The sequence below is a fragment of the Maniola jurtina genome, chromosome 7 (assembly GCF_905333055.1).
Source record: "Maniola jurtina chromosome 7, ilManJurt1.1, whole genome shotgun sequence".
Taxonomy (NCBI): domain Eukaryota; kingdom Metazoa; phylum Arthropoda; class Insecta; order Lepidoptera; family Nymphalidae; genus Maniola; species Maniola jurtina.
Genome location: NC_060035.1, coordinates 11,153,188 through 11,172,711, shown reverse-complemented (window position 1 = coordinate 11,172,711; position 19,524 = coordinate 11,153,188). Strand labels below are relative to the sequence as shown.

The window sequence follows — 19,524 nt, the reverse complement described above, 5'->3', positions numbered from 1 at the left end:
AGGAATAATTAATCTTACACCAATACGGTCATATGCCTTGTCATATTTTCACAACGCTTATATGTCGGTTTAAAAATTAAACACAAATGTGATACAACGCGACACTGTCGTTTAATGTTTCGAAAGCGGGCTGGCAAACAATGAGTGATCAAAGACCCCGTTAATTAAAATTTCAAAGACCTTTTAGGTATTAGTATCCCCAAAAATGTAGGTCATGGCCGGAAAAATATCACAGGCTTTTACGTTATTAGGGATAAAGTGTCCTACCTAACAGCAAAGTGGACATCCGATTTTGCTGTCTGATGTTGGTTATTTTTAGCCGACTCCTTTATAGTTTACTAGCTGATGCCCGCGACTTTGTCCACGTGGATTTAGGTTTTTCGAAATCCCGTAGGATCTCTATGATTTTCCGGGATAAAAAGTAGCCTATGTGCTATTCCAGGGTATTATCTATCTCCATTTCAAATTTCAGCCAAATCCGTCAAGTAGTTATTCCGTGAAGGAGTAACAAACATACACACACACATACACACAATCTTTCGCCTTCATAATATTAGTGTGATACTATCCAACCTTCGCTCAGTTCCCGGAAAGCTTTTCTTAGCGGGTGTTGTCGATATACCGAAAACCTACATACAAAATTTCAAGTTTCTAGAACTAACGGTTGTACGTTAATTTGGCAGTCAGTTAATCTATTAAAATGTACCTCGGTATGGATGTTGAAATTGCCCAAAGTAGTACACAGATATTGTTGCCCAAAACAAACTTCATCATACTCATCATCATTAACTCATTGCCGGCACACTACTGAGAAAGGGTTTCCTCTCAGAATGAGAAGGGTTTAGTCCCTAGTTCGCCGCTGGCCAAGTGCGGATTGGCAGACTTTCAGATACCTACGAGAAATTTCAGGCATGCAGTTTTACTCGCGAGGTTTTCTTTCGTCATTAAAGCAAGCAATTTCATGCCATACCTAGACAATTTAATAGAAGGAGAAACAGTCCTACAGACATTAATTTTTTGCGGTTGGCAAAACATAAAAAGAAAATATCATGGGACTCAAAAAGAATTACACTGAATTGGTATATTTTATTTCAAAAATATTTTCTTTCGTAACAGAAAAAACAGAAATGAATTAATATGTCTCCGTTGAAACAAACGATGCCTTTGAGAAACATAACTATACCTAATTTCACGGAGGTATTGCAAACGGCGGGTCGTGTTTGGAAATTCCGGAGTCTATGTATTTTGAGGCAAGTTTGAATTCACCAAGTGAACATCATACCGATTTCACGCTGCGATGTCGCCTCACGGTACACTGCAACTTACCTGGAAATAGAGAAAATAAATGTTAGGAAACGGTGACAAAGTTTTCCATTTACAAATTGGCAGATTCACAAGTAGGGTTGTCATATTACAGTATCCATTCTGAGGGCAAGTCCTTCTTTTCTACAAATTGCCCTCCACAGAACATTTTCCGTTTCAATTCTGAACTCACGTGGTTAGTCGAAGAAAACCTTAGTGACTAAGTAAGATACTAGTCGGGTTTACTTTTACTAACAGGGTGAGTTGAGTAATAGCTATATTTATTTTATAATGGATATCACTCACGAGAGTTTAAATCTTAATATTTTCCTACTCAACCAATACAACGCTTAATATGGATATCTACCACTTATACTCGTATCTCTCGTAGGTATCTCTACTGAATCACAACATGCCCGCTAGGCATGGTTGTAAAGATTTTTATACTATGTCGTTTAAAATAACGATCTATGATCTAAAATTCTAGTTCAAAAACTATATAACAAGTAAAACATTAAAAATTCGTTATATTTTTCAAGTGTATACGTCTTTTCTCTGTAAACCTACTTTTCTATGCAATATCACTAAACTGCTTGATTTTCCCATTTTTCTATCTAACAACCCTACTCAGAAGGAGCTTTATGGGCTTGTGACACAAGCTTCGTATTAAGGTGATGGCAGACCGCAGCAAAAGCTCTTGCAACATTTTCACTATTTCAGCTCATCTTGTAGTATGTGATAAGATTTACGGATTACCCCACGAGCTGACAGCCGAACAAAATATTGAGGTCTGAGAACTTCTAAAGCATGTTTACATTATTATCTGATCCGATATCTGATACACGTAAAATGTTTGAAAGATTCATGTTACGGATAATGTAAACGTAGATAGCGTGTCACAATATCACACGTTTAGCTATCTTTTTTTTTAACGTGTATCACATCTATTAATAGATTTCCAATAAATATTTTAAATATTTTTACAGCTAAACCGTTGTAGCCATCTTGATGAAATTTGACATAGGCTTTCTTTCTAAAATGGTTTCTTTTTAATAAGGAAATATCTACGAATAAAATTATTCGTTGGGAACAATGTTTTAGTCGTCATGGTGTGTATAATACATTTTTTAAGTACCCTGTTTTCGGTTATTCTCACCATAATAATATTATTTTACCATCGTTACGCCAACGGTCGTTGAAAACTCAAAGCTTTAACAGCTTGTATTAATTCACGAAAAAACGTTTTAAGCAAAAACAATTTGGTAAATTTTAACTCATTTATTTTACTGTATTTCTACCATTTCGTATGTAAATGTATAATTTTACTATTTGCTATCCGGTTTAACGATAAATGCAAAATGTGTAATTTCACAACTCCGCGTAACCGATAAAATAAATTACTCGGATATTTAGTCCGAGTTTGACTGTCCGTATGAGTCATACTATATTTTTGAACATGTTAGTATAATCAGGTCATAATAATATTATGTTTATGGATACAACTAGCTTTTCTCCACACCTTCATTTACGATACTATATAATTCCTATAACCTATAGCATTCGGGGATAATGTAGCTATCTATCAGAGAAATGATTTTGGAAATCGGAGAGTAGGTACCTAGTATCGGAGATTAACCTCCTACATCCATACTAACAAACCTGAAAACTTTATCTCTCTATTAATATTCGTGTAGATATCACAATACAATATAATACGATATTATATAGTCGTATCTATTTACATAGATATAAATAATAATTTGTTAAAGGTATAAACGACACAAAGCGCGAAGGTAAGAAAGGGCTACTTTAAACAAGCTTGAAAGACAGCAGCAGCTCCGCTCCCACGCTTCTACAGACCACAGTTCTTTGTGGTTCTTTGTATAAAACTTCTAAGTGCCGCGTTTTTTAGGGTTCCGTACCTCAAAAGGAAGAACCTTTATAGGATCACTTAATCGTCTGTCTGTCTGTCTGTCTGTCTGTCCGTCCGTCCGTCGTGTCTGTCAAGGAAGCCTATAGGGTACTTCCCGTTGACATAGAATCATGTTTGGCAGGTAGGTAGGTCTTAAGTATTGCACAAGTAAAGGAATAAATCTGAAAACCGCGAATTTGTGGTTACATCATCATTAAAAAAAATTAAAATATGTTTCAATTTTCAAAGTAAGATAACTATACCAAGTGAGGTATAATAATACGAAAGGGCTATACCTGTACAATGTACATTCTAAAACAGATTTTTATTTATTTTTATATATAATAGTTTTTGATTTATCGTGCAAAATGTTGGAAAAATTACTCGAGTACGGAACCCTCAGTCCGCGAGTCTGACTCGCACTTGGCCGGTTTTATTATTTTTATTTATTTATTTATTTATTGTATTTACAATATTCTAAAACTATTTACATTGAATTCTTAGCGCCCTGAAGTCTTGGCGACTTGTCTGGGCGCTGCACATTCCTCTAAAAATTAACTGTATGATATACGGGTGAGACTACTCAGTACACTCAATATCATATTATGTCGGTATAAGATAATATTATATTATGCAAGGAAGGGTACCTACTCGGTTGCACAGCGCACGAACATTAGGTAGGTATTTGTGGCGCTCGGCACCGAGGCGATGCTAGCCAGCTCGTTGCCGGACTTATTCACTATACAGGCTGTTCTATGTCGATAAAAATTAGATAAAAACTATAAGTAGTATAGGATATTTATAGAATGTAATTATGAATTACTATGCGTAGTATACGTGTGCGTGTATTTATGTAAGCAATTGGGTTTCTGTTATTATGTATATATTATTGAATTTTTTACGTAAGGGAAGACGTGTTTAATAAATATTCCTTGATTTTATACTTTATGTTGTTTTTTGTTATTTTAGTTTTAATTTCAGTTGGTAATTCGTTGATTAATTTTGGTAATAGATAATTCGTGGTTCGTTCACCGTAAAAATTATTTGCTTTGGTCGTAATTACCTTGTGTCCCGATACGGCCCTCGTCGTAATACTGTGTGTGACATAGTTTTGATAATATTCAAAGTAGTTTTGAGTAATTAGGGTATGTTTGACTTTTTTTTCTATTGGTAGTACTTTACAGAATTTGAATACTGCTTCCTCATTTTGTCTAAATTTTTCTTTAAGGTTAGGGGGTAAAATCATTTTTAGGGTCCGTTTTTGTATATTATGTATTTTAGTAAGGTAGGTTTTGAATGTTCGTCCGTACGCACTAAGACCGTATGACAAAACACTGTCCATGAGTGCAGTGTATAATAATAGGGCTGTTTTAAATGTCAATTTGGTTTTAGCTAAATATAATTTTGCCATAATTGTCCTGAGTTTGTTGCATACGATCTCGATGTGTCTATCCCAATTAAATCTATGATTCAGGACCAAACCAAGGTAAGTGTGTTCTGTAACTTCGTAAATGGCCTTGCAATTGCACGTTGGCGGAAGGGAGTGTAGGCAGTCATGAGTGTGCGATATGAGGTGTATTTTATCAGTACTTTTGTTATAGCTAGAACGTACGTGTACTCGTAAAAGCTTTGTTTTCTGCGAGTTGAGCACTAGTCCAACATCGTGAGACCATTTGCACAGGTTATTAAAGTCTTGCTGAAGATCTTTTATGGCTGTTGTGAGATTTCTGTTAGCGGCTATTATGCACGTATCGTCTGCATACTGAAAAAGCTCACATTTGGTAATTACGTTTTTCAGCTCATTAACGTACGCCAGATAGTGCAGTGGTCCAAGTACGGATCCTTGCGCGGTTCCTTCTGTGACTGCAACTTTGTCACTTAGCTCACCGTCGACCTGAACCATATATGCACGACCTGTCATGTAATTCTTAAACCATCTTAGCAAAGGCCCTCTTATTCCTGTATCGTTAAGTTTCTCAATTAGTGTTTTATGTTGTAGAGTGTCGAACGCTTTACTGTAATCAATAAATACCATTAAGACATGTTTTCTTTTGTCGAGACATGTATTGACGTGGTTCGTTAACTTATCTAGCAGTTGGGTGGTATTTTTTTTAGGTTGGAAGCCATATTGTTTGGCTTGCGAGTATATCATTTTCTTTATAAAAATAGTGGATCTGATTACTTACATATTTTTCTACTATTTTGTCAATTACCGGCAATATAGTAATAGGGCGGTAATTATTATAGTCTTTTTTACACCCTCTTTTGAATATTATAGTAGGACGTTAAAGTTTAACAAATTTTTCCCGACTTACACAACTGTTATTCGTCGCTACCGTCACGCATATTTTTAAATTTAGAAGTTTTAAAAGTTGCATAGCTAAAATTTATCGTATTAACTAACTATCGGGAGTGATATTCACTACAAATAATATGTACCTACCTATTTATATGAAAACTAGTCGAACAAACTCCTTAATGAGTGTAAACCAGCTTAAGGTCGTAGCTCATTAGAGCCACCAGGAACCCGACCTGCCGGGCGATTCAGAACACTCGATTCGGTAAGTTACCGTTCGATAAGACGTACTCTTCATTGAAAAATACGTCTTATCAAACGATAACTTTCCGAATCGATTGTTCTGAATCGCCCGGCTGTACCGCCTCGCCTCGTTCGGTAAGCATCCTTTATATGGAAATTTATAGGCATATACTCACTACATCAACTCCGTAGCGTCAACGAACGAGGCGAACCGCACGAGGCGAGGCGGTGCAGGTCGGGTGCCGGGTGTCGGGAGGCTCTATTGAGCTATGACTCTTATAAATATCTTATTAGCATAGTAAGTAGCTTAGTAGCATAGTAAAGAAATACCTTGATCTCAGCTTGTACCTAAAGCAGACATCGTAACTCGTCATTTATGATAGTTAAACAGGTGTGGTTTTAGTTAGAGGTAGACAAAAAATTAATTAAGAGTGTTATCACACGCTACACGTGGTCTTATCACTTGGCCTTTACATACATAGATAACAAACTTAATTTGGCATATTTAACCTTTAAACAATAATAATAAATAATATAAGGGAAAAAGTACCTTGTGGTGGTAACACGTTTGCCAAAAAAGCTAACTCAAGAGGAGAGTATGAGTATTTGCCAAAAAAACATGCGAATTTAGGAAACCTGTTGTTTCTAAAAAAATTGTTATGTAGGACCAAAAATGTAAAAAACTAATTAAAAACGTTAGTTCTACATAGCGTTCTTTTTAAAAAAAAAGTAGGCGTAGGGTTCTTTTTAAAAATTCCTGTGTTTTTTGGAGTTAACCACTTTTTAGAAAAAGGTCGGCAGTTTTTGCACCTTGTACAGTTACAATAAAAACGCTACTTCACGCGAGGTAGATGACAGTTGCTTGGTCACACAAAGCAATGTCATTTTCTTCCAGAAATAGTACAACACCTAAAGCCACGGCAAATTACGGATTTGAATTGGGTTGCGTATGATGGCATTTTGTCAGGTATTTGTAGTGTGCTTCTGGTCATATAAAATTGATTTGAATCTACAAGCGTAGTACATGCGAGGATAGTAGGGTGGGGTGTAGGAAATGTGTTTCTAGTTTCTACACTAAAGCCTCTACGATATCACTCAGCCCACGATAGAACAGTATTAAGTAGTTTAAACCCGATCTTATATATCTAGTATTAGTTAGAATAGTTTATCTTCGGGAATGAACTAGAACTTGATCTCCTTGTACAAGAGGTAAAGAGATTTGCACTAAGGATAAACTGTCCAGGCAAAACAGCTCTTGGAAATTTAGTCTTAAGAACGAAAGGATGAAATCCTACTATACAATATTATACCTAAATACGAAAGTGTGGTTGTTTGTTAATATGTGCTTCAATCGAGTCGAAATGAAGCGACGGATAGACTCATTTTTTGCATGGATATATGGTCAAAGACCTGGAAAATGGCGTTATTACACAAATTTATAGATTTCTCACGCGTAGGTACTTTAAAAACTTTAAATTCACGCGGGTTAAATCACAGGCATCAACGAGTAATATTTTAATGCGAAAGTAAGTATATTTATTTGTTACTTTGTTGGTTTATCTTTCATTACAAAATATAAACGGATTGACGTGATATGTGGCATGAGCATAGTTAAAGACATGGAGAGTGATTTAGGCTATTTATATCCCGGAAAATAGAGTTCTTACGGGATTTTTGGAAATTCTGAATACAAACGGATAAAATAGCGGGTATCATCTTGTAACAAATAATCAATAAAGATATAGTACACAGCAAGACTTACTAGGGCAATGGAAAGCGCAAAAGCTGCTAAAGTTCCGGAGTCAAAAATAGCTCAAGCGCATTCAGTTACATCCGACGAATCGAAATATGCGTGAGCAAAGGCCACTTCAACCTCTCTTTGTGCTAGTTATGATCAAATCTTGCTACATGATGTCACACGAATTTCATGTATTGAAAAACAATAGGGTGATGTTAAAGAATGAAATCATTTAGCTACAGTCCGATTTTCCTTAATTTGCTTAAAACATAAACAAATCGCAGAAACCTTCTTGGAGAAATACGTAAGCGACTCTATTTGACCTGGCGCTTTAGACCTTCTGGAGTTAGATTTTTCACTCTTATCATGATTTAATTTTCAGTTCGCGCGGTAACAAGGTCATATGGGATGCGTATAAGTAGTGCACCTCTTTTTTTCTCGCATTTCAACGAGAAGCTCACTAGGCATAGTACTTACGTGACAGGTCGAGATGGCAATCGAGATATGAGACGGGGGGACGCCCCACACACCCGTAGCGGGTTAGCGCGGGGGCTGTGCGGGTTGCGGGGCGTCCCCACCCCTGTCGCGTACCATACCTGCTTGTTTACCTTTTAAGTAAACAAAATAAATGAAATCCTTAACGCGGACATCCAAAAGTATTGTAAAACGTATAAAACTTAATAATTGAATTCTGCAGTATAACAGTATGGTGGCAGATCCAATTATTGCCTTTGAATTTTTAGTATTAAAGCAAAATTTGTTTTAAGCCCTTCGGCTTTCATATTGGCCGAAGATTAATTTGAGGAAAACTAATTAACTCGTCCAAGCTGCTATTGTTCTTAGAATAAGCTTTTGCAGTAACTAAGTAAAATATAGTCCGTTAGTATTATGTTTTATTATTTTCTTATTTCCAGATAAAAGAAAATCGCAGAGTAATAATTTTACTCTTGTTTCTTTACGAATAGTCTCTCAAGAGAGAACAAGATTTACAGTATAAATCTTTGATCCCATATAACTTTGAAACTACATATTTTTACGGAAATTCGACAAAACCAGCCTTACAATTATAAGTTTCTAAAGCGTGTCTACACGATTTCAATGAGCTTAGAATCATACTAAGGTGACTTTATATCATTTTTATATTATGTCGGAATCTATAAAATCACCAATTTTCAAACTCCCGGGAAACTTTCCAGGTAAAACTACCAAAGACTGGACTACTAGTCTATAAATTAAAAAAAAAAAAACTAGTATAACAGTTTTGCTCTTGATCTATGTTGTATCTACGTACAAAAATTTAGAATAAAGGAGTATTTTCTGCTTGAACAGATATAGCGACACGGCACAATTACGTAATTTTCTTCGGAACGAGTTAGAAATTCGTGAAGCCATTATAAAGATATCTCGCTACCCATTTCCTCAAGGTATAGCCATTCTATAAAAAAATCGAGCGAAATGAAGGTGGATAATCTCCAAAAAACATTATCTTGTAACGATAACGAATGTGATTTGGGTTGTTGAAAATGTTAGCAAAATTTGCTGGAATGTTTGCGCTTGTATTTTTTGTCCAAACCGTCGTTTGATTATCAGTTTCAGGACTGAGATTCCACGATAAAAAGCAATCTTAATTATTACTAATTGCATTTACCTAGAAAACCCTGAAAATCCCGTTAATATAGGTTCAGCAGTTTCAAAGATCAGCCTGGAGAAACAGACAGACAATAAAGTGTTATTGAGTGTTGTCGGGCAAATAACCATTCTATTATTATGGCCATAAGAGAAATTATTTCGAAATCACGGACAGAGTCTTAAAAGCTTTTAAAACGCTTTACTTTTTCTAGTACGTGATCATAGCAACCTGTAAATGTAAGTGGAAATATTTCTATACACTCCTCGGTTTCCTGGCGTAGTATCAGGGGAAATATTGCGAGCTTGCTGCTGAATTTTATAATTCTAATTTTAATATTACAGAAAGGTAAAATATATATATTATTCAGTTAAAGACTAAATTAATATTGAACCCCCGACCCAAAAAGAGGGGTGTTATAAGTTTGACGTGTGTATCCGTGTATCTGTCTGTGGCATCGAAGCTCCTAAACTAATGAACCGATTTTAATTTAGTTTTTTTTTTGTTTGAAAGGTGGCTTGATCGAGAGTGTTCTTAGCTATAATCCAAGAAAATCGGTTCAGCCGTCTGAAAGTTATCAGCTCTTTTCAGTTACTGTAACCTTCACTTGTCGGGGGTGTTATAAATTTTTAATTTATGTAGTAAGTACAATTTTTCTTTTCTGCGTTCAATCTCTTGATCGGTACAATGTACAGTACATAAATATAGTAGTACGCGACAGGTCGAAATGGCAATCGGGATGGAAACGCCCGGCACACGTTATAAATTGGAGGTCCCAGGTTTGATTCAGCAAGGGCAATTTGGAAATTTATAATTTCTACATTGTCTCTGGTCTGGTATGGGAGGATACGGTCGTGGCTAGTTACCACCATACCGGCAAAGCCGTGCCGCCAAGCGCATAATGCCGTGTAGAAACCGATTTAAGAGTTATGATATTATTAAAACTGTCAAGATGCTTCCAAGTAAGCCTGCTTCCATCTTAGATTGTATCATCACTTCCCACCAGGATGTAATCGCAGTTTGGCAGAAAAATCTAAATCATTTATTCAAAGTACTATATTACGCCTTTTGATCGTCTGAATTGTTAGATTTGTAAGATGATAATATTAATTACCGAGGGTTCCGGTTCAGCAGTCGCCTAGCTTCTCATGGAATAAAAAAACCAAGTTTAGGAGGGTCTGTGTGGTACTATATGCCTGTAGGTAGTACTAATTGCTTGTTTGCTTTTCCTAAATGTGCAGTAGTGGTAAGATAAAAAGTGCAAAGACAAATCTGTTTATTGCAACGTACAAAACACATTTGTCTATTGCAGAAAATAACGCCTGCTTCTATCCAACATATACATTGTTGGCAACAACTCGTTCTCACGTTCGGTGTTGCTTGATGTTGGTGGTTATGCTGTGGTCGTGACGTCAGAGCCCCCTCCATCGAGACGAAAAAGATGGCGCTAGGGCGAGGACGTGGCGTGGAACGACAAGCTTCAGTTGCTGTTTGCGCTCCAACCGATTTACATTGCATTATACGGGTTGATTTTACTATCTGAGACTTTAATTGTTTACATCAGAAGTGTGTAGTAACTTACGCTTTGAGGAAAAATCGGTCGAAACGCAAACGTACTTTTCCAGCTAGAGGTCTTCAAGTGCCAGGACACCGTCGGCCGCGATGGAAACGTAATAAGGTATCTCGTAAAGATACCGAAACTGTGAGTACTTTGAATAATTATTAAAGATTAAGTGAATATGGTTTAAATTACTAAATCGTATTCTCAAACTTTTGTATAGTCAGGTGAGATAATTCGTTACTAAACTAAGTTGAAGGTATCAGCTAAAAGTCTGGCACGATTTAATATTGCGTACAGTCTATAAGTGGTCCTCGTGGGAATAGTGATCGGTAAACGAAATTGTCTTTTAGTTCCAAATTCAAAGGAATATGTTTTAAAATGGTTAATTTTTAGTTTGTTCGAATTTTATTTTGGAACTAAATGTTAAATTCACGTTTGTCTCAACTTTTTTTTCGAACAAAATATTATTTAAATTATAGTGGGTCAATTATTATAGTAGAATCAGTAATATACGTCCTTAGAAGATAATAATTTAAAAACGTGTGACGATTGAGCTTGTTATTTACATAGAAGTTTTTATAATAAAAATATTAAACATGTGGGTAGTATACGTGACGAACAAGTTAAAATGTTATAGTGGTAGTGGTAAAAGTAATCGAAGAATGTCTTAGGTTAGTCAAACTTTACAAGTGAAATGTTAGCTCAGATATAAATCATGATAACCAATCCCGAACTCGTATACTGAAAAGAAATGAAATTTATTTATTTGCTGAATATCAGTTGTTGAGTTCAAAATTATAACTAAGCAGCGACCTTCATATTCTACTTAATAAGCATGCAAATATTTATTTTAATACTCATCAGGAATAATCCGTACAAATAATCCTAATGAGACCAAAAAGTGAATTAATTTCTATGGTAACATGTCTCTTAATTAAATGTCAATATTAATATTATAATAATAAGTTATTATATTAATTGTCAGTAAATGTTACATAATATATGGGTTAAAAAGTGTATATTTTTGATACATGTCACGAGGCGTTTATAGATACCGGAAGTAGGTAGTTGTCCGCGCATATCAAAATCGTTAGTAAAGGGATTTCAGTTTAAAAACATTTATTTATCAATAAAGAGCATAACAGTCCTTTTAGATATCAGGAATTACAGCTATTTACATTTACAATGGTAGGTACTTACGCACATGATATCAAGTATCCATTTTAGTACTTCATATTATCTACATTGAATAATTGTGTGGGTAAGTAATAACATCCATACGTTTACAATACTAGTTTTTAGGGAAGTTTTCGTAATTGTTCTTCTTTTAAAGCATAATTGGGAGTGTATATATCCTGTTATTATTTTCTTGATAGGAATACAAGTTTGAAGCGCGTATGAGTGACTTATATTTAGAATTTTCGTATCTTTATAGAGGTAATTCTTTATTCTTTCTTTATTTGCATTCATGTCTTACATCATAAATAAAAAAATATCATAATATTACAACATGAAACCCCGTTGGGGCGTTGCAAAGTAAAACATATGTAAATAATCAAAGGTAATATTACAATTCTTATGAAATATGAAATATGAATAGCAAAAATTATGAATTAATGGTCATTAAATAAAAATAAAATAAAAAGGTCACATATAAATAAAGACTATGTGAGTTTTCAAATTATGTCCTATTATAATTAATCAGACTTTAAAGGAAAAAGTACTTACAAATAAAAAGTGGTTAACAAAGTTATTACAATCTTCTTATATCGTATTATCGTATTATTGAGGTATATTCATTCAATAGTTCATGCACACTGTAGTAACATTTTTGGATTAGCCATTTTTTTAGTTTTGTTTAAATATTGTTTCTTTTGTTTCATCTATTATTATTGCTATACAGGTTATTTAAATCAGTAAATATTTAAAAAAGAGCCTTTGTTGCAGTTTTAAATAAGTTCTGTACAGGTTTACCTTAGTGCTACCTAAGTAAATAATTAATTAGATAGATAATAACTTTAAATTATTACAGTAAAGATTATTTACATATGAAGTTTTAGTTTTATTTTTTTTATATTCTGCGTGATCATCGACATAAGCATCCCCTTTTCGATATAATATTCAATATACAATAGAATAGAATAGAATAGACTAGACTAGAATAGAATATGATATAATATAAAAGAATAGAATATAATATAATAATTCAAGTAAACTTTTACAAATGCTTTTGAATCGTCAAAATAATTTACCATGCATTACAATATGATGTTTGACTAGAGCGTTATAATATTAGGGCGTACTTTTGGCATACAAGATGAATAATTTTACGTAACGTTTCTATTTAAAGATAAAGCTGAATTTTTTTTTGTTGATACAAGGGTTTTTAGCAGAATTACAAAAAGGTAATAAAAAAAAATGTGTTAACATTCCTTTTGATTCAATTGCGTTAAGCGAATTTATTTTTACGTTATAGGTATGTACCTATTGGGTACTAGGGAGTAATAACTTGCTTGGACGGAATGTAACAGAGTGATCCGATTTGGTTTATCCCCGAGAAAAGTAATGTAATAGTAGTAGACTCGTATACACATTGACCTCTGAAAGCATTTTAGCTATTTTTTGTACATCCAAACAGAGAACCGTTTTGTATACATGTACAAGTCAATTAGATTGAACTAGAACGAAGGTAAAAGGATTGTACATCATATTTTAATAAAATAGACACAGACAGACTAGTAACGATGAAAGTAATATTTCTCTTCAGAGTTAGAACTATTGCCTGTAGTCTGTTCAATTCAAAAGTTTTGTTGCATTTGTTGGGTACCTGCTTCAAAAACAAATAATAATTACGGATTGTGGTGTGTATAATATGATAATGAAGCTTTATTTAGTTTGTAAAGTTATAGTATATCATTAATAATGCAAATTAGAATAATATTTAAAAAAATAACTATGATTTATGTTGGTAGTTAATACCTAATATTACAAATTTGGGTAAAAGCTTCACATTTGCGTTGAACAAAGAAATATTCTTGTCCGGATAGCTAAGTGGGTAGTATTAACTTGAGAAATTCTCATTAAAAAGATTACAATAAGAGGGTAGACAAATGCAACATTTTTATGCTCTCAGCTGCAATTCTGTGCTATAATCAGGACGGGCCGAAAATAATAAAGAGTGACAGTAAGAGTATATTGTGCGAATAGAAATATTAAATAGCATACAGTGGCAGTAGATGAATTCCCTGCGCGAATGGACAGATGAATGAGTTAAAAAGAAAGTCTTGGTTTTGGCAGTGGCATGCATCGGTGTCGCTCATAATCCATGACTCTCTGTTTATCATTTTTAATTAGCCTAATAATTATTTGAGATAGCGTAATTTAATATTTGCATATATGGAATATGAAATACCAATTATTATTATTGTTTGATACTAGAGTAATTCATGAATTAAAATAGTTTGTGGGTTATAAGATTATATTTGGTGACCAACCCTTGTAATTAATAATGCAGTGAACTAGTGAAATCATTAATATAACTGCAGTTAAGATATTGATTAGTTTAAAAAGTGATAGTTTTAGTATGATAATAATTATTTAAAGTTAACTTTGATAGCACCAGCTTTACAATCAAATGATCCGTTTATAATAATAAAGCATTGATAGTTAAAATAAAACGGATGAGATCAAATATGATTCTTATGAGATCAAATACCTTGTATTATGGTGAACTAGGCACCGGTGATCCCTTGCGTGGATGCGCGGTAGATAAAGATAGTGTGGTGATTGCATACGTGGATGAATAGTGTCGGAGCACTGTGTGGGTGCACGATGCTATGGCATTGAGTATGTGTTCAGAATTTAGTAAAGAATTTTGAGATTTAGTAAAGAGGTATGATCTGATGTTAATCGTGAGTGCTAATGCATTGCTTCTTTAAAGAATATTCATGGAGTATTAAAAACCGTGTTGGCAAGGCTACCCTGTGTATTATGTTGAGTAATCTATTTAAAATTAAGTATGTATAGCAACATAATTGATACAGCGAGCCGTGATAAAATTTTGGAAGATTAATTAGTTGGAATATTGCACCATGGATATAAGATATCACGCTGGGATACGAAGCTTGAACTTTGATAAAATATTCGAAAGATAATTGGGAATATTGTACCATGAATATAAAATATCACATTGGAATACGATGCTTAAACTTGAAGGCGAACTTGGTACGCTTAAGTGAGTGAAATGCTCTTTAAGTGCAAGTGGTCTTCAAGTGATCTTCTACGATGCTTGACCTTGATGGCGAACTTGGTACGCTTAAGTGAGTGAAATGCTCTTTAAGTGCAAGTGGTCTTCAAGTGGTCTTTTATAATGCTTGGAACTTGATGGCGAACTTGGTACGCTTAAGTGAGCGAAATGCTCTTTAAGTGCAAGTGGTCTTCAAGTGGTCTTCTATGATGCTTGGAACTTGAAGGTGAACTTGGTACACTTAAGTGAGCGAAATGTTCTTTAAGTGCAAGTGGTCTTCAAGTGGTCTTCACCAACTTGGTACGCTTAAGTGAGCGAAATATTCTTTAAGTGCAAGTGGTCTTGACCAACTTGCTGCATTTAAGTGAGCGAAACGCTCTTTAAGTGCAGTTGGTTTTCAACTACGACAAATCTGGTCCCCTAAGTGTGGCAAAGTCCCTTTAGATGCGGTTGTTTTGTTCTTTAAATTGAAAGCTGTTGTTGTGATGAGTGATAACGAATGGACAATATTCCTGGATCTTACGAGTACATAGTGGAGGTATCTTGTTAAGTTGCGAGCTGTCGTATGATTGTTAAGTGATAAGTGACAATGAATGGGCAATATTCCTTAGAAGTTAGGAAGGATCCTTACAAGTAGGTAATGTGAATCAGGTGTTAACGGTTGTTTATTTTGCAGTAATTTTATCCCGACTCGTGGGGTGCCCGGGGCGGGCACCATGCAGCATGGCCGTGTTGGCAACAACTCGTTCTCACGTTCGGTGTTGCTTGATGTTGGTGGTTATGCTGTGGTCGTGACGTCAGAGCCCCCTCCATCGAGACGAAAAAGATGGCGCTAGGGCGAGGACGTGGCGTGGAACGACAAGCTTCAGTTGCTGTTTGCGCTCCAACCGATTTACATTGCATTATACGGGTTGATTTTACTATCTGAGACTTTAATTGTTTACAACATATATTGTATAGAGCTACCTAGTTAATGTTAGCTATAGATTTCTCTGCATAATTATTCAAAACGATGTTGCTGATTTGGTGCCTGAATATATTTGAATAACCTATTTCCCTTTTTCGTGGTATCGCACATAACTTCATGAATATTTAATTTATTTAAAATATTCCGCCGGCTCATACCGGAGCTGCAAAATAAAGAGTGTTTATTTTTGAGAACTCATTTATTTTATTACAGTATTGCCACAAAGACCGTTTATGGACTGTTACTAACAGGTCCTTCATTGCTTGAGGATTACAACGTAGTAGACTAAAGACAAAGATTTGTAGGTCATGATGCATCAACTACTTCATTGGTTTAGGAGTTTCTTGCCCTAGAATTTGAAGTCATGTAAAATATTTAATAGCGTAGATGATGATGATAGTGATGGAATGTGCAGAATCGCCATAGAGAGAAATATGTTTGAATTATTTCTTGCTACGTTAAATATATTATACCGAAAAGTTAGTACAGTGGAAGCATAAGAGATAAAAAGGTAGGTACCTATGTACTCGCGGGCTTTAATATTATGATCAAATTCATCAAAATACTTAATTAAATTGAAATTAATAGACTTTTAATTAGCGAAATGAAGCTCGAAACGTAATTATGTGCTTTCAGAAACTAGTTCAACATTTCGAGTTTTGAACTGAAACGAATGAATGAAATTAATACGATCACGCAAATAGAACGAAATCCTAATCCTAAAAATATTATAAATGTGAAAGTGTGGATGTTTGGATACTTAGATGTTTGGATTTTTGTTATTCAATCACGTACAAACTACTGGACAGATTTGGCTGGGAATGGAGATAGATTATACCTACCCTAGATTAACACATAGGCTACTTTTTATCCCGGAAAATCAAATCAACAAGAAGTATCCTATAGGTTTTCTTGACAGTCACGACGGACGGACGGACAAACAGTCAGACAGACAACAAAGTGATCCTATAAGGGTTCCGTTTTTCTTTTTGAGGTACGGAACTCTAAAAAAACCTAAATCCAAGCGGATAAATATTAGATGATGCCCGTGACTTCGCACGGGCATCATCTAATATTTTATAATTTGTACTTCACTGACCGCAGCCGGAATAGCACCCTGTCTTATACGATCATTTATCATTTATGATTATACCTATATTCGCAGCTGCAGCGCATCCAATTTAACATGACTGTTGAATATGCTAAAATAATCAGAGTGTTTCCGGACAAAATAACTATGTTTTGCCAACTAAAATACTATGTTTTCGATTAAGCGCCTACCCAGAATCTGGAGCAGAATAACAATCACTTTAACATTAGCTATGATACAAGTTAATTGTACTATAATGTGGTAATATTAGAGTCCTGATATACCCTACGTGATTATATACAATAATATTATTTCATGTCATCCATACTTCCATACTTAATATTATAAATACGAAAGTGTGTCTGTCTGTCTGTCTGCTACCTTTTCACGGCCCAACAGTTTAACCAATTTTGACTAAATATGGTACAGAGTCAGATTATATCCCGGGGATGGACATAGGATACTTTTATCCCGGAAAATCAAAGAGTTCCCACGGGATTCCTAAATACCCATCCGCTTAACCGATTTGCATGAAAGGAGCCAAGGTAGCTTGCGTCCCTGCAATTGACATAGGCAACTTTTATCCCGGAAAATCAAATAGGACATAGGCCTTTCACTAGGACTAACACTTCAGCTTGCTAATCCTTTAAGCTATGTCGGTCGCTGTTGTCTGTACAATGGAAATTATTTTTTTAACTTTTAGGTGAATTACCCAAGTCAGTGTAGCTTTATAGTTGAAACGTTTATTCAATAAATTCATCACTATTGATCCAGTATTTTTAGGTGGTAATCGCAGACTTTCTATCTAATTTTTACATGAAAATTAGTTCCTACCACTCTGATCATTGACGACACATAGAAAAAATTGTGGAGTAAACAAAATATTGTATTAGATTCCGGAATTCAAAATTAAAAATCTACGACCATCTATCTACCTAGGACAATTTTTTCTTGTCTATGAATGACGCACGTACGTACCCACTTTACAATTTTATTACAGCATCAGTCAGTATATTTTTCTGGAAAATAAATCAGGTTAATGAGCTTGGTTTCTAGGTTTTTAAATAAAACTAGGTGCTCGAGCTGAAACATTCATACACCTCATTCAGCACTCTATTGGCGGGATGCATGAATAGTTGATACTATTTTAAAATAACAATAGAGACCACATAATAAATAACTACTGTCAGTCCACCAAAACTCAACATTGTTTTAGCAAGTATAATTTAGTGAGTAGATCATTATCTTGAATGTTGGTACAGTGCCTAATGAATATGTAGAGTTTTTATTAATTGCCTAGATGATGCTCGCGACATCGTCAGCGATTCTAGGTCAGTTGACTTGGCTTTTAAAAATCCCGCAGGAACTCTTTGATTTTCCGGGTTAATATGCAGCCTATGTGTTAATTCAGGGTATAAGTTTACAAATTTAAGCCAAATTCTTCCGTAATTATGGCGTAAAGGAGGAACATACATACAAACTTTCACATTTATGATACAGATTTTTAAAAATTAAAATTGGCTAATGCCCGGCAGGCGTTGCCGATGTCCCTTTCAATAAAGAACTAAGTAGGTACTCAACTTTGATGGTACCATGCCAGAAATCTTCATACAAGTGCCAACAACAACTGTACACAATTTTAACTTGATTGGATGAACGATGCGCGAATACAGAATACGAAGACACGGACATTAATATCAATATATAAGATTTGACATATCATGTAGTTCAACATTAATTATTTTGGTTCATAATAAGTTATTTGCATACACTATACGTGTCTTTACGTGATTTTTCACATACCTACTATTTGTGAAATGCTTTCCCTATAGCTTCACAGTTCGAACTCTAACAAAAAATATAAACGTATTCAGAAAGGAAAGTTGATAGGGTTACATATTCAGAGAGGAAAGTTGATAGGTTAATAACTGTGTGAGCGGTTTCAGCCGTTTTCAATAAAATATTATAAAAATGAAAATATTTATAACAAACTATATCAAGTTTAAGCTCAATATATTTTATGGGTATCAGGGCATTGTCAAGCTAAGCCTATAATACCTATATCATTGGTTCCAGTTACTTCGTATGACATGCTACGAAAAGTGATATGAGATCAAATATATGAAATGTAAGCCTTTGTCATTGTTAGTAACATGAAACTGCTTTTGTGGTATCTCGATAATATTTCACAAGTAGGCATATCTATTACTTATTTTATATTTCCATTCCTTTTAACACAAGAATTAACTTGCCCTAAATGGTTAAGTATGCTTGGTTGCACTTAACAAGATTTGTTATTCGAAATTTCAAATTAATTAATTTTAAACATAAATTATTCTATAATGTTGTATTTCCCAAATGGACATAAATTCTTTCTAATTAAAATCTTAGTATTCCTAGTAGCGTTTTGATTGTGATACATTTTGGCACGGAATTTGTCTGAATATAATATAAAAGAAAAGTCTTGAAACCTCATAAAAATAGATGTCTTCTAAATAAAACTACTCCAAACAGCAAACTCGAGTAAATGATCCTCTTTGGT

The 19,524-nt window shown here is 34.5% G+C and overlaps 1 protein-coding gene and 1 long non-coding RNA gene across 12 annotated transcripts in view; one reads left to right on the top strand and one right to left on the bottom strand.

Annotated features, from left to right (window-relative positions):
• LOC123866919 (cAMP-specific 3',5'-cyclic phosphodiesterase) overlaps positions 1-19,524 on the bottom strand; it is a 600,070-nt gene that overhangs the window by 184,886 nt on the left and 395,660 nt on the right. The gene's annotated exons all lie outside the window — the stretch shown is intronic.
• On the top strand, positions 8,639-19,399 carry LOC123866929. Its single transcript, XR_006796284.1, has 3 exons — positions 8,639-8,687; positions 10,797-10,803; positions 19,386-19,399. It is a non-coding gene; the product is annotated as an uncharacterized LOC123866929 (long non-coding RNA).